This window comes from Anas platyrhynchos, chromosome 8, assembly GCF_047663525.1.
Source record: "Anas platyrhynchos isolate ZD024472 breed Pekin duck chromosome 8, IASCAAS_PekinDuck_T2T, whole genome shotgun sequence".
NCBI lineage: Eukaryota > Metazoa > Chordata > Aves > Anseriformes > Anatidae > Anas > Anas platyrhynchos.
Window position 1 is genome coordinate 25,283,894 of NC_092594.1, and position 17,708 is coordinate 25,301,601.

Consider the following 17,708-nt stretch of genomic DNA (forward strand, 5'->3'; position numbering starts at 1 on the left):
TGTCTGTATAACAGCTTATGCAGTCATACCAAAAAAGAAAATTTAGCAGAAAAAAATATTAGAAATTTGAATTAATTATTTAGATAGCTGTGTAGACATTCATTATGTTTTATTTCAATTTTTAATGATTAGCCTTTGTACTTAATAAAAAAGGTAAAAAATCCATCTGCAGAACTCTTGGACCCATGTTTTAATCAAGTAATAAAAATTATATCAATTAGCTAGAATGTGATGCCCTGTTACAATACTATTAGAGAAATATTTACTCCATGTTTGAAAACTGGCATGCTGAGATTCTGAATGCTTTGGTCCTCTTCTCAATCAAACTTTTTAAAAAATAACAAGTCATTCATATTTACTTTCCTCCAGAGGAATTTAGAAAGTCTGCCTTTATGATGGGTACAGAAAGGAATAATACATTGCTGTTCCTCATCTGCAACAGAAAATAAGTGCAGTATGACTGTTAATGTTAGTAAGGTTGAGTAAGAACATTATTCATACTATTCTGAAATTTCCCAATACCATGCATGGATCAATTTGAACCAATTTGGTAAGTTCTGTAGTTTCTTATGGAGCAGGAAGGCAGATTATTCAGCCTTAAAAGCTCCCAACTTTTGACCAACTCAGTCATAAGCAATGGTTAGGAGTAGTCCACACATTCTATTCAGTATAGGAACTTGTTCCATGATTAGCGCTCCAAAGCAGTATATGCTATGCTTAAATTTGCTGCTAATGTTACTTTACATGTCTTTTCACTATAGTTTTAATGGATTCTAGTAAGCTCTGTAACTAGTATGTTTTTCTGACAATAAAATTTTTACACTGCTGGCATTAACATAGCCTTTCTTTTGTGCTAAAAAAAGTTCTTTGTAGGCATATCTTTAATTATGAGACCCTTGACTACTCAGCTCTTTGTTTCTCTGTACTAGCAGTTCTGGTGTAGAGACAGACAAGAATGTTAGCCGTGGTTTTAAACCCATGTGTGCTTGTCAGCTTTTGCTGTCTTCAGCCATGTCTCCACGTACTCTTCAGTGCCACTAAAAACTACTGTACAGCAGCTGGATTATGAATTTTCTGGTCTCTTTCAATCATCGAATCATAGAATATCTGAGTTGGAAGGTACTCACAAGGATTGAGTCCAACTCCTGGGTCCCCAAAGAACCACCCAAAAAATCAGACCATGTGTTTGAGAGCATTGTCCAAACACTTCTTGAACTCCAGCTAGGTTGGTGCCATGGCAACTCTCCTGGGGTGTCTGTTCCATGGCTCAATCACCCTTTTGATGAAGAACCTTTTCCTGATGTCTAGCTTGAATCTCCTCTGTCGAAGCCTCAACCCATTCCCTTGGGTCTTATTGATGGTCGCCAGAGAGAAGAGATCAGTGCCTGCCTCTCTGCTCCCCATCGTGAGGAAGTTGTAGACTGCGATGAGGTCTCCTATCAGTCTTTTCTTCTCTAGCCAACAATCCAAGTGACTTTCAGCCTTTCCTCATACATCTTTCCCTCTAAACCCTTTAGTATCTTTGTATCACTCTCTAACAGCTTTATGTCTTTCTTATACTGTGGTGTCAAAAACTGCACGCAATACTCAAGGTGAGGCTGCACCTACGCAGAGTAGAGGGAGACAATCACTTCCCTCACCTGGCTGGCAGTGCTGTGTCTGATGCACCCCAGGGTACAGCTGGCCCTCCTGGCTGCCAAGTTACATTGCTGTCTCATGTTCAGCTTGCTGTTGATAAAAACCCCCACATCCTTTTCTGTGGGGCTGCTCTTCAGCATCTTGTCCCCCAGTCTGTACGTATAACCAAGGTTGCCCCTCCCTAGGTGCAGAACTGACAGTTGCTCTTGTTAAACTTCATATTGTTGGTGATTACCAAGCTCTTCAACTTGTCCAAATCTCTTTGCAAAGCCTCACCACACTTGACAGATCAACAGCTCCGCCCAATTTGGTATCATCCACAAACTTGCGCAAAAAAGCTTCAAGTCTTTCATTCAAATTGTTTATGAAAACATTGAAGAGGACTGGTCATAAAATGGAGCCCTGGGGACTCCCACTAGTGACAGATTGCCAGTCTGATGTAACTCTGTTTACAAGAATTCTCTGGGCCCTACCCATCAACCAATTGTTCAGCCATCTTATTATACTTCTAACTGTGTTCTGGTCATTTTGTCCAGAAGGATACTGTGAGAGTCAGTATTGAAAGCTTTACTGAAATCGAGAAAGATTACATCGACTGGCTTCCTTTTGTCAACTAGATGGGTGATCTTGTCGTAGAAGGAAATTATTTTTTTTTTTAAGATGTGAATGGTGTAGGCCTGGTGACAGTCCCCTGTGTTGGCACTCAGGGAGGGAAAAAGTCAACTTAGGTGACTTCAGGAGGGCCCAGCTGGGCCCAAGGGTGCCTACTGATAGAACTGAGATCAAATCCCAGCCTCTGTGAGGAGAGTCAGCTCTGCTAATGAGGCCCTTCCTTGCACAGGTGCTTTATAAGTACAAGTAATAGCAGACTTCTTAAAAATTATCTCACTTAGTGGAGAGCAAAACAGCTGCTGTCTAAAAATAAGTAAAGAAGGAATGTACTTGAAAAATTTCAAGTGAGGGTCTGTAATGATCAACTGTATTTAATATGTGTGGAATATGCAATATGCCATACTTACCAATGCTTCCCATGTACTATTTTTGTTCTTAGTTTGATAGGGTACTTTAAAAAGTTTGTATATATTTATATAAATATATTTGTTTAGGTATTTAATGTATGTTTATTATTTATTTACCTTCCCCCCCCCCCCCCCCCAGAATTATGAAAGATTTGTCTTTCTTTCCCCTATGTGGTACTGTGTGTGTGTATTTCACTTATGTAACTATGATCCATGCTTACTTTTATTTTATATATTTAAATTTTATTTTATTGTTTTACAATAGCTGCTGTTCCTGTTAGGAGCACTAACTGTGGAGTTTTACTTGTAGGTGGCATGAATTGATGCCGCTCTGTCTGTAGAAGGATGAAGAATAATTTGTCCCAGCTTCTGGGCATTTTGGCGCTGTTGTTTTATGTTTCTGTGTATATTTTGTGTATATTTGGAAGCTTCGTGCTTCCAAGTTAAAATTTAAATTAAAAGAGAAACGTGGAGCAATTTAATGTTCCCAGTATTTATATATACCTATATGTATATTTATTTATATGTATTATTTTCAGTAAATGAAAAGGTCTGGCAATGCCTCTGCTGGGCTGGCTATTGCTGTTTTGATCCATCGTTTGGATCAACCTGTCTCATATGATGCTCTAGGCATGTGCCATATTAACAGTTGTATAAAATATGTCCTGTAATTTTGCCTGTACTAGACAGATTCCAAACAGCTGTAAGAATTACCCCGTGACCCAGGAATATGTGAATCAGATTCTTCTGATATGAAATTGGAGACCCAAAATTATGCTTTTCCATAATCAGTTGTATTTGTGATACGCAGAATGTTTTAAAATCTGCAATCATATTGTGACATCAAAATGTGAATCTTGTTTTAAGCAAGTGAATAATATTGTATAACAAAATTCGTGATGCATATGGGGGTTATATATTTCATGAGAAATCAATCACTTTAGAAGTCCATGGAAACAGGTCCACCTACCTCACAGAGCTTATCTATACTTTCAATGTCCAACAGTAGTGATAGGAATTTGCACCTTAGCCTGTTGGTGTATATAAGTCCTCAGTTTAAGACACCACAGAAATACCTTCAAAACTAAGTATTACTTAATGGGTGCAAACATACTAGAATGTGATACAGAAGAAGCTGAACACTATTGTCTATTTCTGTAAGAGTTTGAGTGCTCTAAGCTGTCAAAATGGCATTGCAACTGTTTGATTTCTACCAAATCACTCAAAATTAGTGTAACTAGAGTAAGGAAATGGAAACATCCTCTGAAAGTGCATTGTGTGCACCTTTATTATTAAAAAAAAAAATGTTTGCAACTTTTCTTTTTGAATGCCTGTATTTAAATTGTTCTGCGTCAACAGAATTGCTGCTCATTCTGTCTTTGAAAGGTATTCAGATAATTTTAGTTGTATTTATTGTTTGAATGATCTGCTTCAATGGTGCTTGCTGCTTGCTTTGTAATTCATTGCTGCAGGTGGCTCTGACTTTAAATTGCATCAGTCTTTATTTGAAGATAATCTTTTTGAGCAATCTGAAACAACATTCAGCCATTCCAACTATGCCCCTCATATTTAAAACAACAGATTCCTGAGCTGCTTTGTCTGTTTTTCAGTGTAAGCCTCATCATATGTGCTTCTTTATATTATGCCTCTTATAGTTGCTTATAGTTGCTGTGTATCAACTACATGTAGCTTGTCCACACAGTTCTAGCTATGGTTTTAAGTTTATAACGCATTTATGTTAAGAAAGCCAGAACCTCAGCTGGTGCAAGTTAGTATAGCTCTTCTGAAATCAATAGTTCTCTGCCAGTTTCCACCATTTGATGATCTGGCCATAATAATGTAATATTACTAATGAGATAACGCAGTGAAAAGGAAGCATTATACTGATTCAGCTGGGGCGGCGATTAGATTGGAGTACTGCTGAGCACATATTGTCTAATATTCACCTAATGGTTGATATCTATTTCATGGGACCCAATTTTTAAATCTCTACTAAGCAGAATTAATGAAGTTAGCTTTTCAGTGTAGTAGGGGGATTTTTTATTTTTTATTTTTTTTTAAACTCCAAATCTTTACCAAAACACATGGTCTTCTGTTAGAATAAGATTAACACACAAAAGCAAGTTTTGCCCATTTGTCTGCTTAGGATCTGGCACCAAGGCTATGGGTTTTATTAGTGTGATTGGAATTGAAAAGGTAATTTTATGAATGCTCTTCGAAAAATCCCAAAATGTCTTTCTAGCAAATTTTTTTTGTGTGTGTGTTTGTGAACAGCCATTTTCAGGGTGTGATTCAGTATAAAATGCATCTGGTTTACATTGTGAAGAAAACATATGCAATGTTTCCTGACTGGTCTGTAAAATAACACATACCTTTCATTCCATTTCTAAATGCAAATAAGCTCTCTCACTCAGTGTAAATTGAGATTGCTTTGAAGAAAATGTTATTAGGAATAAAATGTGTATGAAAACAGAATAACAAGTTTCACTTCCGAATGTGCAAAGATTCATAATATATTGGTCTAACTGTATTATGTCCATATTTTTCTCCTGTTCAATAGAGAAGATTAACTAAAGTGGTGCTTTTTCTCAGGTAACTTCTCACAGCACTGTGATATCAAGTGCAGATAGTATTATTGTCTCTTCTTTGGTATGATTTTATATCATTTTTAATCTTTTCCATTTCTACATTCAAATTAAAAAAGTCATAAAGTAAATTATTAATTAAAGTCATTTTTTTTTCTTGCTCAGTTCACTTCTAATTTAACATCAGTCAAAAAGATGATTTAATTTTCTTGCTTTTATCTTTTAGTACATGCTAATACTGAAGCCAGTGCTTTTATTTTAAGATCTAATGTCTTAACATGACTACAATATATGCACAGTGCTATGCATAAGCACTTAAGCAAATTGCTGCCAGCAGGAGCACACATAATGTCCAGGCTTGCGTGTGGGGTGCTGGATAAAAGTCTTAGGAATACCATCTGTGATTGCTTAGATGTATCTTATTTTCAGAATTTGTTCCATAAGTCTTTTCCTGAAGTTATAGTAAAACATGAAGTGTTGAGTCTCTGTGTTTACTGGATGCCACTGCTCTGTGATGTTTTATTTATTTATTTATTTATTTTATTCTTTTTTCTCCCTTTTTTAAATTGAGCAGCAAAAAAACAATTCATAAAATTAAACCTTTGAAAATAATATGAATTTTCAGATCTCTTTTCCTCAGAGTTGGAAATGACACTATCTCCTGGCCAAGTATCCTTTGTGTTGCTGAAAAAACATTTCACAACTTGATCAGTTTTGCTTGAAATTATTTTTTTTCATTTTTGTAACTAATTTCAAAATTAAAGAGGTGTATTTTTTTGACTACAACTTTGTCTTTTTAATATTAGAGATTTACTTTATATTCACTACTTTCAGAAGAGCATACATGGCTGGATGAGCATCTGGCAGTATAGTCAGTTTAGGTGTGGCATGCAGTCTATCAGCTGAAGTTCACCCATACTTCCCCTTACTCTGTGGAGAAATAAACTGGACTATGCTTCTCCTTTCTCAGCTAAATTCATGTTTCTAATTCTGCCTTGCTCAGCTCACATGCAGGGAGAACAGCCACTCATTCACATTTTGTACTGCTTTACTTTCATGTAACAAAGAGAACTTTTTTGTTCTTTATCCTTGATAGTTATTTCTACATATAGCACGTTTCCACATAGTTGCACTAATAATAATGAAGCTTGGATGGACATATGGATGAAATCAGAGTGGAACAGGCAAGAAAACTCAACTGAATGCTTTATTGGCCCTTGACACTCATTTTTACTTCATCTGCATACAGCGTGCTTATGCATATGACTGAAATTTCACCTTCTACTGGCTGCTTTGAACATAGTTGTCTGGTTGCTGGACTTTAATCTGTCAGAAGTTTTCAGATGCATTTTTCCTGGGTCTCAGAAAAAGTTAGTAAAACATAAATTGGTTATCTACACAATCAAAGAACAGAAATGTATGAAGGTATTTGTAGTATAAATACTACCTGTTAACATGTTCTATCTTGATAAAAAGAGGATGATTTTATTTTCTTGCACCCTAGGTAGTAAAATGGTAACTACAAAAGAGTCTTCACACTTCCTAATACTTCACAACAATTGCATATAACAACTGATGCGATAGCATATCAAACCAAGATGGTGTGATCCCCCATCCCTTGGTTTGATATACTTTCAGCTTCTTTAAAGGCTCTTGAGATCAGGACCCCTACAGAGTCTTTGAAGTTTGTGTTTTTCTTTCACTAGAAAGTGAAGCCTTGGCTTTTAATGGCAGCTCAGCAAATATCTCATCAATATTTAAAGTGTCAAGTGTACTTCTGTTAAAGGTACCAATCACAGATCAAAGATACTAGCACTGAGGTGCAGCATTTCCTTCAAAGGTCTTTGCAGTTTAGCTTTTCCTTTTGTTGGAAAAGAACTTCTCCTTTTAACATTCATTGCTTGCATGAGTCTTAAACACGTTGTTTGACAACAGTAGGGAATTAAATGTTTTGTTACCAAAGCCAGAGAGGATGATGCAGTAGTTTTTGAAGAGTCCATCATGGTTGTTTAAGAAAGGAGAATGCTTGGAAATGCCTTTTGCACACTCTTTCCACCTTTCCTGAGTTGACCAAAATCTATTGCAGTTAAAGGTAGCAATGCCATACTTTTCAATGTGGTCAGGACGAATCCAAGATGAATGAAAGTTTAGTGACATGAACAAATAAACTGTGAATGGTTCTGTTGGGGACTTTTCTCTTTCAGTGAGGAGTTAGGATGTTTCTTCTCCAATTTTTATATCCCCTACTTCCTTCCTTCCGCTCATTATTTAAGGCTTATGACTATGGCTGTGAAATCTAATCCCTTTATTACTCTTCCAGCTCTTACTGTGTTTTTATTTTTTAACATCTGTTAAAACAATTACAACAGTAATTACAGTAACAAGGATTCTGAATATTTTGTACTTGTGGTTTATCTATTCCAAGGTGTCAGAGTTTCACTTCAGTCACTTCACTTCATGATGAATGACTGAAGTGAAACTCTGACACCTTGGAATAGATAAACCACAAGTACAAAATATTCAGAATCCTTGTTACTGTAATGATGTCATGATGAATGACTGAAGTGATGGAGAAAACTTGATTAAAGTTGATCATTTTTAGAAAAAAAAGAGGGAAGTTTAAATTAGGAATGCTTCATAATTATGTGAAGGAAAACAAACAAACAACAAAAAACAGCAACTAGAAGGTTAGAATGAAGAAGCTTATCAGATGACTCTTGTAAAACATACAATATTTTGATTCCATCAGTTGGTACCTCTTCAGAATGCCCTGGGAATAACAGCAAGGTCTACAATGTATGTCACTAGAGTCTTTTTACTCTGAAGGCTGAATTTCACTGAATTATGCTTGTCTCCCTGTAAAACAAGCAAAAATTTGCTTTCCTCCACCAATTTGTAAACTTCCCAGCTCAGTGCCTCAGAATACAAGTAAACATACAGTGGGATAGATGTCAATTTATACTTTTCAAAGTTGGTTGCAGAGCAGAGTCTAATGCTGATATTGTGTAGTGGAAGCTTAATACAGTGGAAAAGGTCACTCTACTGTCCTACCATGCGAAAGGCTCTTTGTTCATCACTGTTCAAATGTGACGCGTATTGCATTTCAGATTTTTTACATTTGGATATTTGTTTTCTATTCATGTGGATTACAGATCGCAAGAGGTATTACCAGGTGACCAATTGGCTTCAAAAAAATCTGTGAGCATTAAGGTAGTAATGTGTTTTTAAATTCTTGTTCTTCTTGCAAATGAGGCCTGGATCTGCAACAATCCTTATTCACATCTGTGTTTCTGCTATACTGTTGTGACTTGTATCAGTTTGTGTTCTGGGTGACTGAATATAAACTATCAACTCTTGTTTGTCTTTACAGACATTTTTCCCAGGACCCCTGTCTCAATGAGGAACAAGTAGAGATGGCAAGATTTTGCTCTTGCTTGGCAGTACCAGACAAAATATTGCAACCATTTGAATATAAACTTTGAGACTGATAGTGGCTAACATTTAGTTCTTCTGCCCCTTTCCCTTGTGCCGCAGTTGTTCACTGGCTATTTTAAATCAACATGGCAAGGCTGTAAATAAAACTGGCAGTGGAAATGCTAGCCCAGTGCTGTTAGCAGCACACCATTTATATCCTATCAAAACCATTGAATTGGCTGTATGCCCAGGAATAGTAAGGAGTATTCCTGCTCATGGCTTCTCCTTGCAATTGGAGGAAGATTATATGTAAACTGACAGCCCAGTGTAAAAGTTCCCTAATTTCATTTTCATTTAGGCTCTACTTCTAAAAGCAAAGTGCCCAGCTGTGATCTGACTACTTCTAGCCATGGAAAATCCAACATCAGTGGTGGAAGGTTGCTATCCCATATTTATTTATTTTTTACCTGGTAGTTGAAATCTGCACTTTATTTTGAATTATTTGTCTTTCCTCAGCTTCCAGCTTTGGAACGCATTATACCTCTGTCTGCTAGACAGAAATAGGCAAAGATATCTTATAATTACTTGTTCATAGATTTGTTGCTTGGTAGGAACACAGATACAATGAAGACTCTCCATCTACAGTTGTGTTTTGAGATCTATCAATTAATAAATCTTGAACCTTCCATTAAACTCTTCTGACAAACAAGCAGCTCTACCATTACCTGTAACTATGATTGAGGTCATATCCAGTCATCCATTTAGGTCATGCTGCTGAATTTTTAAAGATATATAAAAACTAATACTGTATTCATATTTTTTTTCCTAGGTAGTTCCCTGAGTTTCATGAGCCATCAACAACAGAAGAAGCTTTTCTCTGTTTCTTAGATTTGAGTTTTCTACCTGTGCTGTTCTGGGGGGGGGGGTTAGAGGGGGGAAGATGGAAGAAAAAAAAAAAGAAAAAAAAAAAGTATTAGCATGGTAACTACTTCGTATTATTTCCTTAAATAACTTCTATATCGTAGTGTATTTTCTTGATGGTATCAACTTATATTGGAATTCTCCCAAATTCAGAGTGGAACTAGGGGGCCTTTTTGTGTTGCCTGGATTTTAATGACCATCCTACTATATTAATCTATTACTGTACTAATACTACTGTTGGAATGCATTTTGTTGCTAATGTACTTTGAAAAATCCTTATTGTCCTTAATTGTGCTGGCCATTGATTTCTCACTGATGTTAGCCTCAAGCATTCTAGCAGTCTCCTGGCTCCTAATTTATATTAATTGCTATCAGTGTTCCCTTTTTTTGGTTTCATTATTTATTTTTATACTTGCCTTTACTTCTCCTGTAGGTCTCTTTCCTCTAAGGATGGTTAATTTTTCCTTGATTGTGGATTTTGTGGCATTTCTTTACAATATTCTTAACTCTTAGCAGTTATCATAGATCTTGTTTCATAGATTTGAAGGTAGTTTCAATTGCATTATGTTACACTGTATTTTGAATTTCAGCCTCAAGATAATTTTAACTTAGAGCATTCAACTCTTGGTCAATATTAAAGTATGTATTGTTCTATAAGAAAGAAAAAAAAATAGAATCAGTCAGTATATTGTTTCCATAAAGGTCTATAGATGTGTTCAGTATTTTAAAAAGACTGAAGTTTAAATTGGACATAGATGAATAGTTGTCTTCAGAAAAACATTATTCTTGTCACCTTTTTTACTCAAATATTTAAATGATTCTGTCAGGAAAACACTGAACCAAATTTACATTTTAAGCCCTCTTGAGAGAAGCAAGCTTAAATCCTTTGAATAATCCAGCTGTCACAAAGAGAGACTAACATATTTAGGAAAGGTCAAACAATGGTGTCTAAATATGCAAGATATTTTCTTACTTGAAACATGAAATTTGGAGATAATCTTTATTTTCTTCTCCTCTTCCAAAAACGTAGTCCAGTGGACTTTTTTTTTCTGAAACAGTAGAAGCAGGGTTCTCACTCCCTGGCAAGGTACCTCAGACCCTTGAGACTTGAGAGCTATCTCTTAACTCTGATGGATAGTTGGATAAATCCAGCAGTGCCACACACTTTACAGCTGTGCAGCTCCAGTACATGGCACTACAATAAAAGATAATACAAGATAAGAAAAAAGATCATGAAATTCACTGTAAGCAGCATAACTGTATTGCAGCCTTGAGGAGACACCTGTGTATGTCTCAGGGATATATGAATTCATGCTGAGCTCTGTGGTAACTGCAGCTAAACTAGTTTTGATGAGTGTGTAATTAACAAAAACAAGTAATTTTGTATTGCTACTCAACTGCAGTAAAAGCAACACATGCTACGAACTGGTGCAAATGCACTCAAGTTTTTAATCTTTTAGCTATAAAAATTGACATATTCTAGTCAGTGACTATGGTGGAAGCAGAGTGAGCATTTGCTTGTCTTTGAACTTCTGAGTGATCTTTCTGTGGTCAAAGATGCTACATAAAGCACATTTATCATAACTGAACAAACATTAAATGCATCACTTAGTATAAAGTAGCATCTGTATGTACGGCTTTCAGAAAAAGGATAGTTTTTAATCAAGAGCCAGTAATAATTCTGCCAGAAGCACTTTACATGTACTTATATACTTTTCTTAGTATTAAAGGTGAACTTGACTAAAGCTAACTTCTACCCTAGGAAGCTTGCAGAAGACAATGACAAAAACAGGTCTGGATTCAGCTTTTTCTCACAGTAACTGTGTCACCAGCACTGAATAAGCATGAATAAGCAATTGGATAAGCATGCAATTTTTAAAGATAATCTAATACAGGATCAGATTAGATGTAAGCATGAATGGGTCTATGACTCCTTTGCTGCGTCTCTGTCAAATTGATTGCCACTGTTAGGTTATTGAAAAAGAGTTGAGGATCTAGAATGGAAATTTTAATGTAAAGGACAAATGTTGCGAGCAGAAAACTCTCAAAAAAAAAAAAAAAGTCAAATTTCAATATAACGTGGCTGATTCATAGGGCCCAAGAGCATGCCCATATCACCCTTGGCAATGTAAAAATCTCAAGTAATTTTTAAAGTGAGATAAGCAAGGAATGACATTCTTATACTGGGGCAGTATTTTAGACAAGGTGTTGAAATGACAAGCAACATGCAATAAAAACCCTGATTAATGTGCGCAGACTATTTCATTTCCTTTAGACCTTTCTTATTTTTGTGTATTAAAAATTTCTGAATATAATTAATTTTTATTTTAAAAACATTTATTTCTAAACATGATGTATTCTGAATTGAAAAGTAAACCAAATTTTCATTCTGAAAATGTCGGAATAGGACAGCCTATCTGAAACATGTTTAAAGTAACAAACTTCTTAAAGCTAACTGTATATGCTTTTGGTTTTGACTTACTGATATTCTTTGACGTAGAAAAAAACAACCCTCGCATTTCATTGGAAAGTTCCTAGCCAACTCTCAGTTGTAAATGTTGTTGAATAACAGAGTTCTGTATTACCAAATGCTTATTTGCCAGCAATTTATTCACCAAAATCAATTTCCTGTATACCATTTTTATGCATTTACCTTATAGGGCTTTTATAGGGTAAGTCAGGAAATGCTACTGTAGTACTTTGAGATGTTTTTTTCTGAGTAATAAAGTGTTAGCTTCTGGTTCCTTTTGTTCTTCTCCCTGCCTATCAAATATACATAAGCAGAACATTTTGTTAACACCAAGGTCACTGGCTACTTTAGCTAATAAGAGGACAAAATAGAACTATCGAGAAATCTTTGCACTGATGGCTTCTTAGTACTTATTAGTCTGTAGAAACATATCTTTTTCTCAGAAGATCGAAAAACTGTTTCTGCATCTACCACTGTGCTTCAATATTTAATAAAAAAGAATTTTTGTTCACAATGAAGTGCTACAGATTTCTTTAATTAACAGAAAGTAAAGAACATTCAAATTGGAGAACTGTTATTAAAGGAGATGCATTTGAGCGAGGGAAGTCTTTTCCTCTCCTTGAAAGCTATTCATTATTTTATTTCTATGTTATTTTTATACTGGAGTAAAGTTGCATTACCTTAATAACCAATAACTCAGCAGGACGTCCAAATAGGTAGAGATCACCTGAAGTTGAACTCCAGCTGAAGTAGTAGAAGACCACTGAATGCCTGTGGACTGTAATTAGAATACCATAAAACTGGAAGGTAAATGGTGGTAGAACATATTAGCAGTAAAATGCTAGCTTGCAAGTTGGAAGTCTGAATTCTTTCATTTCTATGGGAGTGTTACTCATTCAGGAGCAAATGAAATGTTATGCTAAAGAATAAATTTGCATTTAGAATCCCTAAAGCTTAAGGAGTGGTGAAGGTTAGTATGATGATGGAAAAACAAGTGCATACAAATCTGCAGAGCTTTTGATACCTTTCTTTCCTGCTCCTGTCCCATCTTTTTTTTTGGTGTTTGTTTCCATTCATTTTTTCCCTAGTCTGCCTTTAGAGAAAAACATTACAGAATTTATACACAAGAAACTAATATTAAAAATCTTTCATGCAAAGAAACACTGCATCTGTTCTTACATTGTTTCTATTCATGGCTGGCTAGTTTTACATTTTCTGATCAGTGACTGGCACTGCGACCAGTAAACCAGTTACTTCTAAGATCAGCAGTGGACTGTCTGGAGGTCCTGCATTATTGATTTTCTGCTTGTACATTCTAGTTGCTCTGTCAATCAGTGGGCTGAAATGCAAGATGACAGTCAATAAGCAAAAGGACTGAGCTCCCACAGATAGAACAAAATAGTTCAGAAGCTTCAGATGCACGCAGAAAACACCAAAATCCTTAGGAAGAAGCAAATCTGATAACCATTCTAAAAGAACAACACAAAGTATGTTCTTCTTAACGCATCTTTTGTTAACATTCATTGAGTCTGTTGGCTACAAAACCAGTGTGAAAATCTGGCAAGTCCTAAACGGAAAGCATATGGAATTGAGTAAAAAAAATCAAAAAGTATTTAGAAAAAAATTATCCTGTCAGGCGACATTGTTAAAAACAGGTTCTGTACAAGGCAGTTATGTGGCTGATTTTTTCCCTAGCATCTTCCTTTACCACTTGCATTTGTTCAAGTGAATCATTACCCAGGTTAGGCTACTGCAAGGAATTTCTTCTGTTGTATCATCTCCTTCCACAAGTAACAAGATATGCTAGTAAGGATACCTGCTTTCTATAGATTGCATTAATACAGAACAAAATTAATTCCTAGTATTACAAAATGAAAAAAAAGTGACCGTTATTTAAAAAGTTACTGAAATCTTGTGATCTAAAATTGAATCTCTCATTACATCGACAGCAATTGAACTATGAGATTATCTGTTCGTCTTGCTCCACAGCACAATTTAGTACCCAAGTTTATTTTAAACAAGCCAAACTGCATACCAGAAGCAGTCTATCTGTGACAGCACTGAGTTTAGCATAGTCTAATCAATTTTTCTAAGAAATGGAATACATTAGCCTGTATGGAACTTACACTGTCATGTTTAGACTACTTTTGATGCCCAAGCTAATTCCCACAGATATCTGATAGCAGGTCAGGTGTCCTTCTATTACACTGAAGTGTATTGTGCATGTAGCCCTGTTGGTTAATCTCACTCCTGCAGGGTTAGAATATAGATGAGGATTACTCACAGAAAATTGAGATGAAATAGTAGTAATGTTAAGAGTTCGGTAGCTTCTACTCTTTTCTCTGAGTCAGTAACTAATACTGTGCTTGGTTAAAAGATGTTTGCAGAGGGTATGGAGTTCCCCTTTGATATTTGCTAATGAGAATACCCACTTGATGTGCTTAGGGGCATTCTTCAACAAACTCCCAATTCATTTAAAAAAATTTGTGAAAAACAGCAGGGAATCTTTGCTAGGCGAGACTTGAGCTGACTAGGCGAGAGGAGCTGCCCTAAGGATAGAAATGACAGTTGCTATCACATAACTTCATGACCATTAGTAATGTTTATACTTTGCATGATAAATGCAGGGGCAATCAAATAACTTTCTTTAGAATATAGGCTGTTCACTCCAGCAACTAAAAGAATTTCCCCCAGTATAAACACTGCCTCTTTGGGATCTCTTTATCCTTTCATGCAGTTCCCTTTTTCTCAGAGTAGTGTGGGTCTTGGATATACTGGATAATGGAAGAATTCAGAGAGTACCAGTGCTGGAAAATAGATCCTGAGAAGCTTTGTATGAACCAAGTTTCCTTCTGGCATGCCTGTCACTGATTTGGCCTGATATCCAGAGAGCCATTCAGAAACTTCTTCAGAGAGGTTTATTAACCGGACCTCAGCCAAACCGGAGCTAAATTAGTGCATTTGGGCTTGTAAAAAAATACACCAGAGTTCTGAACAGCTCTACTTCTGTCAAAATGGGTTGGGGCTATTTCACTGCAGCTCAGTTCTGGTTCTGGTTCTGGTTCCCAGTTCTGGTTCTTACTCATACCATTGCTGACTCGGTTCAATCTACACTAAGACACTAATTTCTGAACAAATTGGTGACAGGAAGACAACTGTTGAGCTCTATATAAGAAACAATGTTTGCAGGCTGACATAGGCATATATTTAGTGTTTGTTTAAATCTCTAAACAGAGATATAAAGATTTTTACAGACAGATTTCCCAAATCTGTGACACAAGAATCTCTTAATTAGCAAGGATTTTCAGCAATGGATTGTAACTCCTCTATGAAACAGTGAGGCTTTAAAAGAGAGAAACAGAATTCTAGTATCAACCTCACATCACTTTTATTTGCAACTATTTTTTCACTACTTATTTAAAATTTGTAGAGAGAATTAAACTGTATCCAGAGTTTTTGAAGTTGAGGAGGCTAAGACTTAGTGTTTCAATTCACTGCTGGAGAGATATTGTAAATTACAGGTTTCCAATCTCAATTTAGATTATTATTATTATTATTATTATTTTTTTTTTCAATTCAGTCCTCTTCTAGTGACAGTAGAGTTTTCCATTATATTGTTGAAGTGGAACTCAGTATGGAAATTGGAGCAGAGTTTACCAAGACCATGATAAATATATTCTTTGGATTAGAATAATTTTCATGTTAAAATCATAGAAATCAAGTCTCAGTTGGTTCATTGCCTTCGCTTTGAGTCTCCACATGAGTAAGATGAGCACATTTGGAGCTGGAGAATAACAGCTAAATCCGGTATGCAATAAATCTTGTTTTTCAGCAATTTCTCTGTGGTCACAGAAGGTGCAGCGTGGTTTGTAGACTTACATAGTTACATACACCATTGATTCTAGATTTCTTACAGTAAAGCTTAGCATCTGTTTTGTGATTTGATGAATGGGTTTGATCTGTGAATTTAATTGCTTCCTGGTAAGACACTAATGACCTTTTTTGTTCCAATAAACACTGTTTTGCTTAGTTGTAAATTAAATTTAACTAAACACTTGGAGCTTTATTACTTGTTTCTGTTGATGGCTAGTCAGGCAATGTGCTAACTCCATATGCAAATACTTCTCGAATTATCGTATCTTTTGTTGCATTAGGGGAAAAATCCATATTATATCCTAAATAAATAATACAAAATATGGATAGATTTTACTTTCATGTAATTAATAGGTACAAAACTGGGTTCTAGTTACTGAATAAAACAATATATATTCTATGATTTATTAATTTCCTTAAAAATAGGTGTTATGGATGAGCAATTAAAAATAGGTGATATAGGTGAACAATTTTTGTAAACTTAAAGAGTTTATGGGAAAAGCTAATGCAAAACTTTCACGTTATCTTTGTGATAAGTCCCTAGTATTCTAAATCCCAAGTAGCAAATGGAGTGAAGCTTTTTTACTTCATCGACTTCATTTTATGGTAAAATAAGAAAAAAATGATGTGAGGCAAAAAGAAGAGAGCATGTCCATATGAATAAAGAAACCAACAAAACAGATTTTAAACAGCTGACCTTTTGAATACTCTTTGTTGTGATTTGTGGCATGATTATGTATTGTGGGCAGAGACTCTAGGGCTGTCATGGAAGACAGATTCTTAAAACATTTTGTATAGTGACCTAAGAAGTGTATAACGAAAGCCAGTTCTGCATTGTCCGTTCATAATACTACCGTTTTGCTCAAAGCTGCTATGAAATTATTAAGGATCCCTTGGGAATGAAGGCACACAGACTTCACTGTTTATAATATGTTTTGTTCCATCTCATATTAATAATCCACCCAGATGTCCAGTGTAGGGTGCTGTTTGATGGTAAGTTCAAGCAGATCCCAGTCTGGGCTGCATGTGCTGACCGTATTGCCAGCTGTCTGTTTCTGCCTCTTCTCTAGTGCCATTCTGTTTGTTGTCATGCCGTGACTTGGTCTGGTAAATGATCTGACTAAAAACTATCCCAGCGAACAAGAGATACTCAGTTACACTAACTCATTGCATAGCCTGCTAGGCACAGAAGTAGGATTGTCTGTTTGGCAGTGGTCCACAGTTAGATCAATTTAAATTGATCATCAAACCACACCCTTAGAGTCTGAAAGGCCAAAAGTAATGTGAGCTACTCAGGGAGAGGGTCTGCCATTTGAGATTTCAAGTTGATAATAGGTCTCTTGAAAGAGTGCATTAACAGAGATTGCTGCCCTTGAGGTACAAGTGCTGACTGCAGTTTTGCTTAAAGAAGATTAATCAGAGGCTCAGAAAACATTAGCAGCAGCTAAGAAACGTAGTTCATCCAAGAACAATTTAGAAGCTTTGTCTTTGGCCTACCAGGTTCTTGCGGAGTCCCTACCAATGTGTCTGGGATTATAAAAGCCTGCTCTATTTACAGAGAAAAATGGAGCGAACTGGAAGTCTATAAAAGGTGCTGTGTTAGCAGGGATAGGGATAGCAGACAGAGGTTTCCTTAGCGATGATGGGTGAAAAGAGATCTTGAAGAATAACTTTAGCATTCACCTGCCATGGCTGCTTTTCATAGTAAATCTTGTGTGAAATGACCCAGCTTTGTAATTTTCATTAGTCTCAAGGGGAGGAGACTTTTTCAGTAGATTAACTGCCATT

General features: G+C 35.9%; 2 long non-coding RNA genes across 4 annotated transcripts in view; one reads left to right on the forward strand and one right to left on the reverse strand.

The window, feature by feature from the left end:
• The window catches only part of LOC110353205 (uncharacterized), a 92,981-nt gene extending 80,468 nt beyond the window's left edge, over window positions 1-12,513 (forward strand). For both annotated transcript variants that reach the window (XR_002403424.4, XR_005267635.2), the window contains one exon: window positions 9,486-12,513. This is a non-coding gene — a long non-coding RNA (uncharacterized lncRNA). The remainder of the gene's footprint in view (window positions 1-9,485) is intronic.
• Window positions 1-17,708, reverse strand: part of LOC140003126 (uncharacterized) — a 59,897-nt gene that overhangs the window by 17,585 nt on the left and 24,604 nt on the right. Inside the window, exons 3-5 of one of the 2 annotated variants that reach the window (XR_011811133.1) lie at window positions 12,728-12,825; window positions 12,231-12,340; window positions 10,551-10,772 (exon numbers count right to left, since the gene is read on the reverse strand). This is a non-coding gene — a long non-coding RNA (uncharacterized lncRNA). The remainder of the gene's footprint in view (window positions 1-10,550; window positions 10,773-12,230; window positions 12,341-12,727; window positions 12,826-17,708) is intronic. The other variant, XR_011811132.1, reaches the window with a different exon arrangement.